The sequence below is a fragment of the Hemicordylus capensis genome, chromosome 4 (assembly GCF_027244095.1).
Source record: "Hemicordylus capensis ecotype Gifberg chromosome 4, rHemCap1.1.pri, whole genome shotgun sequence".
Classification (NCBI taxonomy): Eukaryota; Metazoa; Chordata; class Lepidosauria; order Squamata; family Cordylidae; genus Hemicordylus; species Hemicordylus capensis.
The window spans coordinates 139,179,029-139,195,213 of NC_069660.1; positions in this window are offsets into that span (position 1 = coordinate 139,179,029).

The window sequence follows — 16,185 nt, forward strand, 5'->3', positions numbered from 1 at the left end:
GCTCCCTGACAGATTTACACTTAAGGGAAAGCCGGGTTTGCTGCTGTGTGATGTATGAAACATCACCTCATATCTTTAAAGAGAAGACCCAGAGCTCAACCATGCATAAAAATCACAATATCAGGGTCCCAAGAGCTTAAACTAGAAGCCTCGGGGTCTGAGGCTGGTGACCTATTCTGGTGACCAACTGTAGTATTCAGACTTTAGAACCATCTTAGGCAGAGAAGGGGACAGAAGAACAACGTTGCCCCCTACAGCGGGTAGGCAATATGAAGCTTTTGGATTGCCAGGGCAGCCTGGTCAAAATACTAGAAGGCTGAGCTGACCTTCTGCTTCTGCCCAGACAAACTAAGCAGGACCTTTAGTTTGCCACATGTCAGGCTCCAGATCTAGATTTGAGTATGGTACCACACAACCCCCAACTGGATGTGACCATTATCCCCTGATATGTGCTAGACCTAAATTCCTGACATTGGAGACAGATCTGAGGCTGGCAAGAGTAAACCCTTTTTCAGTGCAAGCCCCTGAAGCACAACCAGTTACCAGTAGTGCACCTTCTGGTAAACAACACTGAAGTCCAAGTGAACCATTACTGTTCCAATGGCGTTTTGCCTCTTTTTAGTCAACAGCAGAAAAGGCCAGGTATGGCTGAATCCAAAGCTGTTGCCACAACCTGTCTCCGCAGTTCAATTACCGCTGCTTTAACAGGGCCAATTAGCATTCTTCAGAGCTAGATTCCTTTGAATGACAGGTAACCATGGAGAGTCACAATCCAGCAAGCAATCAAGCCTCTCCATTTTCTTGTTAATGAAGTATAAGAAATGCTTCTTGTTATACTTCTTGTTAATGAAGTATAAGAAATTCAAACATATCTACCATTATATCAGTGTTGCCAAGGGAGGAAGAGCAATGTTAGTATTTTATTTTGTTATTCTTATTTTAAAAAATCATTTCTGAATGCAGAGAAAACAAAATAAGGGTGATGTGGGGAAGAACAGATTATTGTTTTTGTGGAGACATTCCATGCATTTCTCATCCCCTTCTCTCAGGCAATGATGTTCAGAAAGCTAAATGGTATCTGCTTCTCTGAGGGTTGGAGCGGGGTTGGCAAGTAAACAAAATGTAGGGCTTTATTCTTTTCACATGGTAGGTCTGCCTGAATATATTCCACTTTTTAATAAGGCCTTTTGTTAACTGCACTAAAGCAGGAATTACCTAGAAAACCAGTATGCGTTGGTAAGCATTTTCCAGTTCAGCTTGCAAGATGAATCAGCTGGCATTGTTGCTTTGCTGGTGTATGAAAAAAGAGCAAGAATTAAAACATGCCAGACTAATGACTGACATAAAAATGGTTCTTAATTGTGGAAGGTGTGAAGCACTATCAACAAGGACAATTTACCTGGACAAGTACAGAGAAGACTATAGGGCAGTTTTCTAGGCTGATAAATGCAAGCTCAAAAACTGGTGTCCTTTTCCAGGGCCAGTCCCAAAGCCATTTTCTGGACGAACTCCCAATTTTGACCTTATTTCGCCTTTTTAAAACATTTGATATGCTATGAACATGTGCACTGGAGTTAAAATTCTTTAGGTTTCTGCCCCTTCTCAGGTTTCCAGAACTTAAAGCTCTGAAGGCCAAACTTCTCATTATGTTAGCATTGACTGAAGTTTCTGAATATTCTTCAGGGGCAGCCCCACATGAAGTGCATTGCAGTAATCCTACTGTGACGTGATTAAGACATGGGTAACCATGGCCAGATTTGCCTTCTCGAGGAAGGGCAAATAATATATAAGCTAGGCTGGTGCACTAGGCCACTGCCTCTACTTGAGCATCCAAAAGCAGAGCTGGGTCCACAAACACCCCTCCATCTTGTCTGGATTTAACCTCAGTTTGGTAGCCCACATCCAGCCCATCACCGCCTTCAGCCCTCGGTCCAGTAAATCCACTGCTTCCCTAAGATCTGATATCAGAAAAAGGTAGAACTGCGTGTCATCAGCATATTGATGACAATTCAGTCCAACACTCCTGATGACCTCTCCCAGCAGTTTCATATAGATGATAAACAGCATGAGGGACAATACTGAGCCTTGTGGGACCCCATAGGCCAAAGGCCAAAGAGTCAAGCAGAAGCCCCCCAGCACCACCTTCTGGAATCTTCCCCCAGAAAGGACCAGAACTACTCCAATGCACCATCCCTGATCCCTATACCTGATAGACGGTCCAGAAGGATACCATGGTTGATTGTATTGAGTGCCACTGAGAGGTCCTGCAAAACCAACAGGGACAACTTCCCCTATCTAGTTCCCAGCGTAGGTCATCCACCAGGGTGACCAAAGCAGTTTCAGTCCCAAACCCAGGGTGAAAGTCAGACTGAAAAAGGTCTAGATAATCAGTATCATCCAAGACCCTTTGCAGCTCCACAGACACCACATGCTCTATCACCTTGCTTTAAAAAGGGAAGATTCGAAACAGTCCAATAGTTACCAAGGTTAGTGGAATCAAGGAGTGCTTTTTTAATAGTGGTCTTACCACTACCTGCTTGAGGCTTGATGGCACCTTATCCTCCCTTAATAAAGCATTAATAATTGGCTCCAGCCATCTACCTGTTCCTTCCCTCACAGATTGTACTAGCCATCCAGAGCACATGCTGTTGTCTGCACACTGCCCAGAATCATGTCCACTTCCTGAGGTTGCACTAACTGAAAAGAAACCATCACAATCAGAGCCGATTTTTCCCAAGGCACATCTCCTGGAACTGCCAAAATTCTGGAGTAAAAATTGGCACAAATGCGGCGACTTTATCTGCAAAGTGACATGCAAACTGGTCGCAGCGGGTTGCTTATGGTTCTTCCCCCATCACATGAGGGCCTGTGTGAAGCTGTGACTTTGCCACATGAAACAGCTCCACTGGCCTACACTGGGCAGACACAATGGAGGCGGGGGGGGGGATTTACCACTCCACTATCTCAGAGTAGTCCCTAAAATGGGCCCTAACACATGTTTGGTCAGATTTGTTATGGTCTTCCTCCAGGGTTGCTCTAGCTGTTGTCTGAGTTGTTTCATTGCCCTAAACTCCAAGGAGAACCAAGGAGAAGAATGGGTTCCACCAAGCCAGAAAGGGCACTTAGGAGCAACCATGTCAACAGCCTGGTTGTGATGTTTTATATTTTCAGACAGGGGAGTCTGCCTCAGAACCCTGTCTATGCCACATTGAGTTCCATCATGGAAGAAAGGCAAGGTACTTGTACAATACCATATTTGCCCAAATCAACATTTGGCAACAGACATATTACGTAACCAGGGGCGTAACTATAATTGGGCAAGGGGAGACAGTTGTCTGGGGGCCCACTGCCTTGGGGTGCCCCCCAGAGGCAAATCACATGACTGACTCCCCCAGCCACACACCGCCCGGGCTTCTTTCAGTTCTATTCATCCTCTGAAATTGATGTGAGTGTTAAGACCTGGAGCTACCAGAACAGCACGTCTTTCTCTAGTACCATTAAATGATTTGCATCATCCACAATTTTCAAAACCTTTTAAAAAATAATTTAGGATGATGTTCTATTGTGGCACATAGGTTTTATATATATATAAACTTTACAATGTTTTTTGTTACCACTATTCAGCCTCATTTAAGATTTCTTTACTTCATGAACTGAGCTTCAGTGAGGGGGGGGGATGCATTTTAAAATCTTGTCTCTGGGCCCACTCCAAGCTTGCTATGCCCCTGTACGTAACCATGCATTCCCCACAACCATTTTTTGATTGTGAGTGACAGTAAGCTCAGAAAAGACAAATGAAAATAACTATTCAAGCAATTCCTCATTAGAGCATTCAACAGGAGCACTCAAAAAGCCCAATTCATTTTCACGGCAAATTGGAGATTGCACATCACTATAAGGAACAGAATGGTGAATTATGTTGCCTCTTCAGGCTTGGATCTGGGGAAGGAGCAACCAGGAAGACATATCTATGCTTGCATCCTGCAAGTTTCATTTATTAGCAAAATTATAAAACCTATACGTCCTGGAAAATGTGTGTTTTTGTATATTACTATCCATTTCTTCTAAAAGAAAACCAGGAAATAAACATGTTGTCACACTGTCATAACTCTAGCAGATAGGAACATTGGCTTTTAAATACAAATGTTATATGTTCAGATTTATAGGGACTCATTAGCAGAATAAAACAAACTCATGCAACAAAGCTTTCTGCCAGCAGAGAACCCTAATGCAATGATGAATGGCTTTGAAAGGCTTGCTTGTTATTAAGCTCAGAAGACGCTGGTACATATATTATTAATTCATCTTACGGTGCTGCCGCTAGGATTCTAACTAGGCTAAGATCTAGAGCTTTGACAAAATAGTTGAGTTTCCCCATTGAGTAGAAAATTATAGGGGCGGTGGGATGGGGGGGAGAAGTATTTTATTTTCTCAGGCGTAGTAAAACTGACCTGCCTTGCAGGGTTGTCAGAAGGATTGCTGAAATAAGAATGTGGCCGAAACACTCTTAAGTACTCTGTAAATGCCAAGTATTCATTTTGTTTAAACCAGGCTCATAGGAGCATATGGATCTGCTTTCAGCTGTATCTGGCCCACTACTATCTAAGTCTGACCGGCTGCAGCTCTCCAAGCTACTGTCCAGCACTGCTAGAAACTGTAGAAAGTCCAGGATTCGGCTCTTGGAGATGACAGGACTTTCTGAGTGCAAAGCATGTGCTACATCACTGACCTCATCCATCAGTGATGTTTGTTGGTACAGTTTGGACTGATAGAAAGAGGGGTCTGAACCAAAAGTAGGGATCTCAGGAAACTGCAGATTTTGCGTCTCCTCTTCTTCAGGAAATAAAATCTCTATTGGTAGTCTGAAGCTGGAAAGATAGGACAGGGGTAAAGGGGTATGGCTGTGCTATTGCCCCACGTGCATAACTGAATGGGAGTGATCCATCACCATCAGGGCTATTTCTGCTGAGGGAATGGTCAAGATGTCAGCAATTAATTGCTTAAAAACATCCGGTCTTCATGATCCCTTAACTGAGAAAGCACTGAGGCACCATTATTCCTACATGTTCTGCTGCTGTTTACATTTTCTGTTTGGGGAGGCACCACTTCTTTCAGTCTCTCAAGAAGGGTAAAAGGGCGGGTTGTTCTATTATGGGAGCCATTGTCCATAATTCAGTGAATGTCCACATTCATACACAAGAATGCTAACAATTCCAGACACCTTATGTAAAATATTATCCATCATCATCATCACCCTGGCTTTCTAAAACATACCTTGGAAATCCCGACAATTACATTTAGGTGGCTGTCAGCATACATGGGTGTATCTCTGGAGATTTTGGATATATATAAAATTTGCCTGGGATTGCCAGAATTCTCATGTGGATGTTGACATTCACTAAATGCTGGAGTTCTATATGTCCACTGTAATGTATATATTACGTTCCAGGAAAAGTTTGGCCAAGTTTTCATTTGGAAAATCTATGCTTCTCACGGCTTAGATTAGGTTCTCTTTCACATTGAAGCACAGCCCCAGTTTTTAGAAGATCTCATCTGGATCACAAAGACATTCATGTACTGTGAAATACACAAAATCGCGCTTTGATTCTGTCCTGTCTTGTCCCTGTCTGGGTAACTTTTCAGAAGCTGACAGAGCCTTTACAATTTAATTGGTGTTGACACCTTTTGAAGCAATGCCTTGAGGCACTAGGAGTCATTGTCTACTTGTTCCTGTTTGTCTCAGGCTACCTTCAGTTGGCTACCTCACAGCCTGTGATGCTGTGCTGGCCCCTGCACTTTTCATTCATGTATGTACTTGTACTGGGTCCTCTTACAAGAACCCTTGTTAAATGCCCAGCAGGCAGTATTGAATAGAGATTTTCATTATCTGGGATTTTTCAAGGCCTCTAGCAACAACAGAAAATGTACTGCAAAAACACAAAAAACATCCTAGTTGCAGTCTGTGTGCATGCAGCTGAGACTTTATGATAGAGTACATCATGTTAGTTACTGCTTAAGTACTGATGGACTCTCCGGCCCATCCATCTCCGAATTTTATAGTCCCATTCTCCACACACCACACTCCATCCCTCAGCTATTTTGATTGGCAACTCTTTTTAGTCAAGTGGCCAAGGTCATAAACCATACATTGACAAACAATATTAGAAATAACACTGCAGCAGGACCTCCTGCCTCCCAAATGGAAAAGGCACATTTCAGTTTTATTTTTAATCTTTGTCTTATTTGGCATTAATCTCCAGCTCTACTCATATAAAGACTGGCATGCTTTTCTTTACTTTTGCAATCTGCCATATATAGGACCCGAGAGTCATGGTTGGTGCTAGAGAGGCACTCTCATAACTGTTCACTTTTATTTCTTCAGAGTGGCCACTGTTGCTTTGTCCCAGAATACCTTGGTGCAGTCTACGACCTTTGCACCAAGTACAATCTAACCCAATTAGTTCACAGAGAGCTTCAATATCAGCATAAAACTATAACAAATGGTGGGCTTGACTTCCACTATGCCTTTTATCATAAATATATTATCACTTTTTTGTTTAATGTCCAGCTCTAAGAAGAGTTCTATGGGATTTTAAAACTCATTAATCCTTTGTGAATTTTGCTAAGTTGTACTAAGATATTGTTTTACTGCCTTACATATTTATTTATTTATCAAATTTGTACACCGCTCCAAACTTTTGTCTCTGTTCCCTCACATTCCACAGGAAGGGCCAGCATAGCATAGTGGTTAGAGTGTTGGACTAGGACTGAAAGACCTGAGTTCAAATCCCCATTCAATCATGAAACTCACTGGATGACTCTGGGCCAGTCATATATCTCTCAGCCTAACTTAACTCACAGGGTTGTTGTCAGCATAATAAATAAGCATGTACACCGCTCTGAACTTCTCAGAGAAAGAGTGGGATATAAATGTAATAAATAATAATAATAAATAAATAAATAAATAAATAAATAAAATAATTGTGCATAACTCAGCAGACAGGTATAAACTTGCTCTTAATTCTCTTTTTTCTATCCCTTTCTCCACCTCCCACCTCTCCTCCTTTTTCTAGTCACACTCCAACACCCACCAACCACTAGACTATTGGAGCCTTCACTCCCTCCCTCCTTGTTTAGATCCTTGGAGTTGCCTTTACTTCCTGTGCAATTGAATAAAGGTTGCCAAATACTACCATTTACATTGTGCCACTGCTTTGTTAAACTTTATTTCTTTGTTTCAAGAGTCTTAAATGGCTTAGACTGCATGCGCATGATGCAGTTCTACTTTCAGATACAAGCAGCTACCTGAATGGAAGACCACCTGAGAACTGTATGTAAGTCACTCTGAACTCTTTAGGGGGGAGAAAGCAGGACAAGCTAGTATCTGGAACTGCCAGCTGTACCTGACAATAGGCAGGCATCATCACAGAGAGTATCTCGGGAATCCTTTTGGTAATAACAGGCAGGCCTTTCGGATGCGCTTGAGGCCAGCTTTGCCCCCTGCCCCTTTACTGGTAAAGGGGAATCCTCACCAGATTACCAGTAGAGCTCTGAGCCAGCCAAAATAGCTCAGTTCGATCTCGAACTGGGTGCGGTTCAACCGGGCACAGAACCAAGCTGGGCCAGGTCGGCTCACATTTGGTTGTGCACATCCCTAATTGGCTAGGGAGCTTTTTAAGTTGAAATGTGATTTATTAAAACAAAACAAAAGTTGTTCTAATAAGAACTAATCTGCCTATATTCCCTTCACTACCACTACAACTGGACTAAATTTGGTCCAAATCAGTTAGGCAGTTCACAAGTTAGCCCACTTGCGCCTCAAACATTTACGCATCCACCATCTTGAATGGCATGGATAACATAATCACAAACTATTTATTTTATTTATTTAAAACATTTATATATTGCCCCAAAGGCAAGTCTCTGGGCTGTTTACAACAAAACAATAAAAACAGATAAAAAGATTAAAACATTACAACAATTAAAATTTTAAATGTTAAAGCTATTAAAAACCCAAAACAATATGTAATTAAAAACCTGGGTGAACAAATGTGTCTTGATTGCCTTTTAAAAAGTTGTAAGAGATGGGGATGCTCTTATTTCAGCAGGGAATGCATTCCAAAGCCTCGGGGCAGCGATGGAAAAAGCCTGCCCCCGAGTAGCCACCAGACAAGCCATTGGCAACTGCAGACGAACCTCTCCAGATGATCTCAATGGGTGGTGTGGTTCATAGTGAAGAAGGCGTTCTCTTAAATACCCAGGGCCCAAGCTGTTTAGGGCTTTATAGGTTATAGCCAAAACTTTGTACTTTGCCTGGAAACTTATTGGCAACCAGCGTAGATCTTTTAAGATAGGAGTGATATGGTCTCTCCAAGATGACCCAGAGACCAACCTGGCTGCCACATTCTGGACCAACTGCAGTTTCCAGACTACATAAAAAGGCAGCCCCACATAGAGCGCATTGCAGTAATCAAGTCTGGAGGTGACCAGCAGATGTACTACTGTTGTGAGGTCATTTATCTCAAGAAATGTACGCAGCTGGCGTATCAGCTGAAGCTGATAAAAGGCACCTTTGGCCACAGCTTCAACCTGGAACACCAGGGAGAGGTTTGTGTCCAGAAGCACCCACAGACTGCATACCTGTTCCTTCTGGGGAAGTGTGACTCCATCCAGAACAGGCAGATCAAAATAATCTTCCGAGTTCCAACCCCGCACAATAAGTACCTCCATCTTATCTGGATTCAGCCTTAGCTTGTTAATCACTTAGCTTGTAAATCACTGCCTCCAGGCAGGCATTTAGGGAGGTTATGCCTTCTCCTGATGATGTTGACATGGAGAAAAAGATTTGGGTGTCATCAGCATACCGATAACACCCTGTCCCTGCACCAACTCTTCTGATGATCTCTCCCGGTGGTTTCATGTAGATGTTAAAAAGCATTGAAGACAATATGGAGCCCTGGGAGACACTATATAAGAATTCAAATGTTGAAGAGCAAGTCTCCAAGGGACAGCATCTAGTATCTGCCTGAGAGCTAGAAGCAGAACCACTGCAAAGCAGAAACTCCCACTCCCAACCCCTCAGACACCCCAGAAGGATTCTATCGAAAACTGCAGAGAGATCCAAAAGGACCAACATAGTCACACCCCTTCTATCAATTCCTAATTGGAGATCATCCATCAGGACCACCAAGGCAGTCTCCACCACATAACCCACCAGAAAGCCAATTTGAAACGGGTCTAGATAATCAGTTTCCTCCAAGACTGTCTGGAACTGGGAGGCCACTACCCTCTCAGTTACCTTGCCCAGCCATGGAAGTTTGGAGACAGGCATATTGCTGCTTAACTCTGAGGGATCCAATGCAGGCTTCTTCAGAAGAAGTCTAACGATTGCCTCCTTAAGGCAAGGAGGCACTCTGCCCTTCCTCAGAGAAGCATTTATAATATCTACTGGGCCTTCTCCAACAACCTCCCTGCCAGATCGTATAAGCGATGTTGGACAAGGGTCAAGAGAACAGGTGGTGGGCCGCACCATTCCAAGCAGCATGTCCACATCCTCATGAGTCACAAACTGAAACTGATCCAGCCTAACCAGATAAGAGTTGTTGCTGGACACCTCCACATCAGACACTGCAGTAATTGTGGGGTCTGAGTCTAAGTCGGACCAAATACAAGAGATTTTATCCACAAAGAGCTCATTAAAAATGTCACAGCAGGTAATTGAAGGTTCCAAATTTTGATTCAGGGGAGGAGGGACATGTACTAGCCTTCTCACAACCCTCAACAACTCCACTGGATGTGAACTTGTGGATGCAATACGGGCAGAAAAGAATTGCTTCTTTGCCACACATATTGCCCAAGCATAGATCTTCAAATATGCTCTGTGCTGCAATCTGTCACATTTGAGTCAAGTCTTTCTCCACTTGCGCTCCAGTCGCCTACCTTGTCGCTTCAGACCGGGGGGTGGGGGCGATGGCCCTCTCCCTCATCCCCCAAAGTGGCTCTCCCAAAAGAGGTAGGCCCACTGCCACGGGCAGCATTCCTATATAGGCCAGAAGCCCTGCAAAAGAGGAAGAGACCATCTGCTTCCCATACATCTCAGGATGAGAGACTGCAGTGCCCTCTGCCCACTTGCTGCCCATCTCAGCCACTTGTGGGACTGTGGCTGCTGTTGCTTTGTGGGGAGTTTGTGCATGACTGGGGCCTGGGGTCACTCAGCAGTTCCTGGGTACCACCTGCCCAACTTGCTTCCGAGACGGCTCAGGGTGAGAGCCTGTCTGCTGCTGCCTACCTGCTTGCTTGCTGCCTGTCTCGGGGGTGACCATTGGGACTGTGGCTGCTATTGCTTTGTGGGGAGTTGTGGGTGCAGGACTGGGGCCCGGGGTGAGTCAGCAGTTCCTTTGTCCCACCTGCCCACACTAGCCAACTCTGGAGATCTGTTGTTCCAGCTTTGGGAATACAGAATCTGTTCCTATGTAGGAACAGATAAAAAGCAATCACAGTTAGATGCATGTTTAAATGCTCATTGGCATGCATATCCCATTGACATGGTTGCTGATCCAGTAGAAGCATACTTTCACATGTGTATCCCATTAACTGGATTCAGGCAGATGACTGAGAAAACCGGGAGCCAAGGTGGCAACTATAAGCCATGGATGGCTAACCTGACACAGGCAGCAGTAGCTGGTGGAGCTCCTGTGGCCTTGTTTAGAGCATAGAGTTTAGGCTTCCTTCTCCAGTGCTGCCCTGCCCCTTAGTTAGACTAAAGCAGTAGACTGCAGCAGGTCTAAACAACTGGTGGCCCATCAAGACAAATGCAGCTAATGAGCCACTGAGGTGTTTGTTCATTTGTTCATTTATTCTGGGATGAATGCTGAAATGCCACAAGTAGAAGCTTGAACTGAAGTGACTTTAAACTTGTTGGTCTTTCCTGATGGCTTGGATTTTGGGACTTGACAGATATTCAATCCCAAAAGTTGTTATGTCAAATACTATGATATACTGCATACCGTCTACCAGATATAGTAAGATATCAATTACCACTGCATGTCAGTCACTGAAGCTCTTCCCACGATCAAGTGGGAAGGGCTACCCTGTTTTGTGGGGAGGAAGCCCAAAAGTGCTTACCTCCCCACAGATGATCAGCAGTGGACCACTCACCCAGTTGAGTGGCAGCTCTGTTCCAGTGCTGCCACGCCCGGCTACAGCTCGCTTGGGCGCTCTGGGGGTCGGGCAAAGGGAGGTGCTGCCACATGGCATCCCCCCCAAGCCCCAGTAATGCACTTGCTGGGATCCCCCCTCCCTGAGTGTGCCCGCCATGGCAGACACACGACCAGGAAAATGGGGTTAATGGAACGCTTACTCCGTTGACCTTGTTTAAGGGGAGGGTATTTAGGTGGGCTCACTGCCAAGCCACCACCAGGAGTCAAATGGCTCCCGGCGGTTCTCACAAGCAACGAAAACTGGGCTGGGCTTCCCTAGCCCGACTTTCGCTGCGCGTGAGAATAAGTTCATTGAATATTATTACCATTGCATGTCATCTATAAAAGAGCCAAATACTAAATACCCATTTGTCAGCTATCAAATGCTGTCAAACAGGAAATATAATTGCATGTCAGCTATTGAATATTTTGAGTAGAAAATGCTATTACAGGCCTATTATTATAGGTGTATTATCAAACACCTATCAAACAAATAGTGTAAACAAATGTCATGTCAAGACATAAAATACCTGGCAAATTCTAGGGCAGTGGATATGTTTGTCTGCTGTAGCAAAAACAACACGGTTCTCTGGCACCTTGAAAACTAGAAACTGTATTGAGATATATCAAGTATTTGGTAGCAAATATTCAAGTATTCAGTGAATATCTGCAGAACATTCCCCAAGGCAATGTCTGAGGAAAGACGTTGGGAGCAAATTCATTTCAGCTGCAAAGCAAGCCACACCTAGAAAAGAGATGCCAATTCTCCCCATCAACCTGCTATAATAATTTTAGCTCTTTTTGTATTGTGACAACAACCACAATAAAAAGACTACCAGGCCCACTATTACAGAGATATATTTTTTAAGCTAGTTACAGAGGTGAGTGGGCTGATAGTGATGCTCTACGAAGAGCATCCTTGGATCGATTACTAGCATCGACATTGCATTGTTCTGAAGCCAGCCTCCTTTGATGAATGGTACCTCAGTAGTGCTGGAAAGAGCAAATGGTAGCTAGAGTAGAACACTGTCGAGGTGGTTTTAGGCTTTCCTTGCTAGCTGCTTGATAAATCAGAAGACCCTAGAGAGACTTGAGAGTGCAGAATCCAGGGGGGGAGATGTTTTCATCTTTCTCTTTTACAATGTTCCTTTTCCCATTTATATTTGTCATTTTAGAGACTGAGCTTTATTACAAACTATTAGCCCAAGGCAGAGGGCTGGGGAACTGAGACTTCACAGTGTGACTGAAGCCAGCAAAAGTGAGAACAAGTGAAACAACAAGCATTATTGTGGCTTGTTGTTAAAGGAATTGCAGTTTAGATTTCAGTTCAAGATGACTGTCGTCTTCATGTTGTGAAAAGAGAATATTGGCACCAAAACATATCTGGAGAAGAGCCATAGAGCTGAATAAAACAGAAGGAATGAAAAATTCCTGCCACCACAACCCTTCCAAATGTTTTTTATTTTCCAATTGGTATTTTAAATTGTCCCTGGTGGATAGTGTTGACATGACACCCTTTCTCTCACTCTGTCCAAGAAAGCAGAATCCATTCACTCAGAGGTCCTGTGCGGGGGGGGGGGGGGAGGGGAGGTGCAGACACCCACGTCTTTAAGAGCCTTGCTTATAGGGGTTTTAACTTGTCTCTGAGGAATCAATTTAGTGCCTTCAGGCTCTTTGTCATGTCACAAACCCCAATAGATCTTTGCACTAATTAATGGCACATGACAAATAGCTCATTACATCTGTTGCCAAGAGCCATTCCTGATGTTGTCTTTTATGTTTTCATTGGCTAAAGGGGGGCAGGCAGCATAGGATCAGTATTGCCCATTTGTTAACAAAAGGAGGTAGTGTACATATACAGCCATTTGTTGGGATTCATATAACACATTCAAGCCAATTTTTGCCACTTTAAGGGTCAGATGTGTGCTTTTAAAATATTTTTAATAATGTGGAATTTGGCACCTAGGATCTATGACTTGAGCCTCGAACTCAAAACTTTCCCTCTACATGGCCCAACAATAGCTATAAATAGAATGTATTTGCTATCCACATGTTGTATATAACTTATTCAGGGTTGGGTTGAATACGTCCAAACTGGCTGCACTCCCACACATGATGAGGGATGTGTGGGAACATCCCTCTCCCTCTCTGGTGCACCTTTCTCATTTTCATATTCACATGGAGGGAAAGTTTGTCTGAACCTCACACACAGTTTAAATGCTACTTCAGTGTAGACAAGCCAGCCTGCCACCAAGTTATGAAAACTTGAACAGTGTGCCAGAACAGGGAGTAGGGCATGAATGTTCAAGCCCCTTGTCGCAGGTGGGTGAGGCTGGTTCCAAAGTAACTTCTGAACTGGCCCACAGTCATTCATGGCAATATCAAAATTGAGATGGAACTTTCATATGACTTCTGAAATTTCATAATCCCAGACAACCTGATTACAAGACAAAATTGAAATGCAACATTATTATACAGAGCACTAAGCATTCCAGCCAATGGCTAAGGTACTTTTATACCACACAGAAAGATGAAATTTAACACACATCACATGCACATGGAGCCCAATATCCCAATTACTAGGAAAGTCTGAAAACGAGACATTTGTACAATTAATAGTCAAAACTCAGGACATGAAGGATTACCTCACAACAGAGGGCAGCATTCCAGCACAGAGCAGGGAAAATCACAAATGGAACAGAACATCAGGCTGTGGGAGTTTGGTTGCTGCTTCTTTCTTTGGGGGTGGGGGTGGGAGTCAAGAGATTTCTAGTTGGAAATGTGCTTCGCTGCCTGAAGAATGCAAACTAACATTTTCTAGTATTGGTAGTACTATTGGTTTTTTTGCCTGAGATAATATGGAGCGAAGCACAATTTTCTGCACAAACAAGATGTTTCTTGACTACCACTCATAGTCAGAGACAACTTGAAATGCCTTGTGGCAAAGCCCTGGAGTCAGACAGGGAAACCAGCCTTAAAAAACTCCAGTCCCCAAGTGGAATCAAGTCTGGGCCCCATTTGAAGGGAAATGGGGGTATAGGTAAGTGCCCATATTAAAACAATCAGTTTAAAACATCTGAGGAGAATATTCAAGGAAATTGGTGTTTCCTTAGATACTTTCAGAGTATGTATGCTACTTTGGAAAATTAAGCAACGTAAGGTCTTGTTGCACATTATTTCCAGCCTATAATTCTGGAATTCCAGACTGTAATTCTCCAGCATCATTTGTAAGAAGTCATTACCTTGCCCAGAGATAATTAAGTACTGAAGCATCTTTCCATTTTATGTTCTCTTTCTTTCTTTCTTTCTTTCTTTCTTTCTTTCTTTCTTTCTTTCTTTCTCTTAAGTGCAATATTATTAAATAACATTAATGTGTAATGCCTCTCATCAAGGTTTTCCCAATAATATGGCAAAGACCATGATTTCTTAATCAAATTTATTCCCATTCTGTGTGCAGTCATGGGGATATGGTCTAAACTACATGGTCAATCACACTATCATCTATTTCCTGAGAATCTCAGGGAGAGTTTGTAAGTTACACTTATCATATGATAATTTCAGCTACAACTTGATTGCTTACAGGTGTGAAACTTCTCCTGTCACCTTAGACAAGTGTTGGGAGGCATGCTGGGAAGGGAATGTGTTTGCTATAACTTGAAATAATTGTGTGAGGTGACTTCATGTAAAGTTGCTAGGTAAGTTGCTAGGCCTCATGGGCATATAACCTGCAGGCACTTTCTGAAAAGGACCAATTACCAGTAGGCTACTGTCCTCCCTCTCGTGGCTTCTCAGAATATTCACCCATCATTCATTCCCCATGTCTTTCTTCCTCGGTCCCTACTGTGCTCACTTCAAAAAACTCAATGGTTTCAGACTCCAACATGCAGATTAAGCAAATCAATATCATATAAACAAATCTAGATTCATTTTATTGACTTATTTATATAAATCATTCTGGATGTATTTTGAACTCCACAAATACAATTAAGGGCTCTGAATTGGCTGTTACTAAGCAGAAAAGATATCTTGGTGTCATGATTGATAGCTCAATGAAAACATCAACTTAGTTTGCAGTGGCAGTGATTAAGGTACTTCCCACATTGGGGGTTATTAGGAAATGGAGTGAAAACAAGATGATCAGTATAATAATACCTTTATATAAATCTATGGTGCAGTGCATTTGGAATTCTGTGTACTGTAATAAACACCCTATCCCCCCACCTCCAAAAAAAGGGCGGGGGGTGCAGGAAAGGACAACCAAATAATAAAGAGTTGAGATACTTTCCCTTGAAGGAAAGACAGAAGTGTGTGGATTTTTTTAGTTTTTTAAAAAAACAAATCACTAAGAGAGGAAGGACAAGATAGAGGTTTATACAATTAACATAAGAACACCCCTGCTGCATCAGGCACAAGGCGCATCCAGTCCAGCATCCTGTTTCACACAGTGGCCCACCAAATGCCTCTGGGGAGCCCACAGGCAAGAGGTATGTGCATGCCCTCTCTCCTGCTGTTGCTCCCCTGCAAATTGTATTGAGAGGCTGGAGGTGGCCGACAGCCATCAGACTAGTAGCCATTGATAGACCTGTCCTCCATGAATCTGTCTAAACCCCTTTGAAAGCCATCCAAGCTGGTGGCCATCACCACATCCCATGGCAAGGAATTCCATAGATTAATTATGCACTGTGTGAAAAAGTACTTCCGCTTATCGGTCCTAAATTTCCCAATCTTCAGTTTCATGGGGTGACCCCTGGTTATAGTGTTGTGAGAGAGGGAGGAAAATTTCTTTCTGTTTACCCTCTCCACTCCATGCATAATTTTATACACTTCGATCATGTCTTCGCTTAGTCACCTCTTTTCCAAGGTAAAGATCCCCAGATGCTGTTGCCTAGCCTCATAAGGAAGGTGCTCCAGGCCCCTGATCATTTTGGTTGCCCTCTTCTGCACCTTTTTCCAGTTCTACAATATCCTTCTCAAGATACAGTGACCA